The sequence below is a fragment of the Gavialis gangeticus genome, unplaced genomic scaffold (assembly GCF_001723915.1).
Source record: "Gavialis gangeticus isolate Ggan-Ray unplaced genomic scaffold, GavGan_comp1, whole genome shotgun sequence".
NCBI lineage: Eukaryota > Metazoa > Chordata > Crocodylia > Gavialidae > Gavialis > Gavialis gangeticus.
This window is the reverse complement of record NW_017728998.1, coordinates 36405302-36407389: the sequence shown is the minus strand read 5'-3', so window position 1 is coordinate 36407389 and position 2088 is coordinate 36405302. Positions and strand designations below refer to the sequence as shown.

The following is a 2088-nucleotide window of genomic DNA, read 5'->3' as shown; positions in this document are numbered from 1 at the left end:
CTTTGTGCAAGATTCTTGGCAGAGCTACAGCCATAGATATGCGTTTCCCACATCTTCAGCATCTCTTACATGAGCATGTAAATCAGGGATGCTTACATTCAAAAACTGAAGGGTGTACCAGCAACTTTCCAGAAACCCCAAGAGTGTTACCTGATTTTGAGCAGAAAAAGGTATATTAGTTAAAGTTACAATTAAGTGAGCTTTAGCAGAGTCAGTTTGTACTTCCTTAAAAGAGAAGCAAATATAAATATGCCATCCCATTTAAAGCCACTACACACTTTTCTTCTTCGTTTCCCCCTTATCTTCTCCATTGGAGTACATTTGTTGAAAATGAGCCAGCTACTGTCCTTTCTTCTTAGTTTCTTTTGCCTGCAAACTCTGCATACATTTTCCCCACTACTTTGATCCCCTACTTCCATTCCTGCACATTCACACTTGTACTTGGGGTCATCATCAGAAATATCTTCTGTACTATATCTCAGGGGAGCAGGCTGATGGATTCAATAAGGAATGTAACTAGTGGACTAGGGCAGGTGGAATGACTTTGGTCCATACTTCAGGCAACTGGACTGAATGGCTCAGGTAGTACTTTCAGTCCTAAGTTACTGTGTTAAAACAAAACAAAAACAAAATTTAAAAAAAAAAATCAAAAAACAAAAACAAAAGAAATCACAAAATTCAGCATAATATGTTGCACTGGACAGTAACTTACCTATATTTATTACTGAAAATACTTAGATGCAATCATTTCATACATGGGGGAAATCATTTAACAAATAAATGGTAACATAACAAGAACAAACCTTCTGTGTACTGTATCTGCTTGATACACTGGACCACATTCTGCTTTGCACTGTTTTCAGTCAGCACTGTTACTTCTGATGTCCATGTCCTGGACAGCATTAGTGAGATCAGAATCAGGCTTAAAAAAGGTAACTTCCACTAGTGAAGAGTGGGAAAAGGCCAAATGAATTCCACCATAATGGAGTCATAGAAAAGTAGGACTGGAAAGGAACTCCAAAGTTCATCTAGTCCAACAACCCTGCCTGAGGCAAGATCATCCCCATCCAAACCATCTCATACAATCTATGATCTAAACTCTCCCTCAGACTATGGTCAAACCTGGCACAACATGCACCAAACACCCTAACCTGCCACAGGTAAAGCAAGGGAACCAAGGAAGCCAACATCCTGCTTCTATGAAAAGGTGTCAACATCTGCTCAAGAAATCATGGGTAGTGGGCCACACCTTCCACTACAGAGCAAGGCAAAACCCCCCACAGTCTGTACCAATCTGACTACGCAGTAAAATCCCTTCCTGTCCCCAAATATGGTGAGTAGTCTTGCACTAAGCAGAAGAGCAAGACCCTCTAGCAAAGAAACCTCTAGCTTTGGTCCAGCAGGAGCATTTCGCATGCCCCAGGCAAATCCCCACCCTTGGCTGTAGCCAACACCCAGTGCCTCTGAGGAAGGCTCAGAAACACTGTGATGTAAATAGCAAAAATAGGAAGGGGGTAAGGTCAACCAGCAAAGCCCAGATGCCTGGCAAATACCCACAGCACAATATAGGCATAGGTACCACAAACTGAGCATTAGAGAAGCATCAGATTCCACATGCTAATCAAACACTGCACTGTGGGCCTGGAAGGCTTAGCAACAAGTTAGTCACCTGCTGCCTTCCAACTACAGAAATAAGAATTCTGTGTGTTTAGGGAACCTGGCCTTCAAGGACAACATTCAAAGGCCAGGCTCCCTAAACACAAAGAATTCTTATTTCTGTAGTTGGAAGGCAGTGGGCAACTAACAACTAACTTCCTGCCATGACGATATATAGCATGGAGGGAGGGGGCCTGTGCTGGGGAAAGTGCCTTTGCTATCTATCTATAAATCTATATCTCTCTCTATCTACACACACACACAATATCTACCTATATAGATCGATATATAAAGCTATGTCTATATTTTATAAATTATACATAACATGTATTTATAATATACTATAGTATGTATTTATCATACATTATAAACATGTTATATATACTATTTATAATATATGACAAATACATGTTTTTTTATTTATATATATAT

At 40.1% G+C, this 2088-nt stretch overlaps 1 protein-coding gene across 5 annotated transcripts in view; it reads right to left on the bottom strand.

Moving 5' to 3' along the window:
- Nucleotides 1–2088, bottom strand: part of FTO (FTO, alpha-ketoglutarate dependent dioxygenase) — a 491290-nt gene that overhangs the window by 488175 nt on the left and 1027 nt on the right. The gene's annotated exons all lie outside the window — the stretch shown is intronic.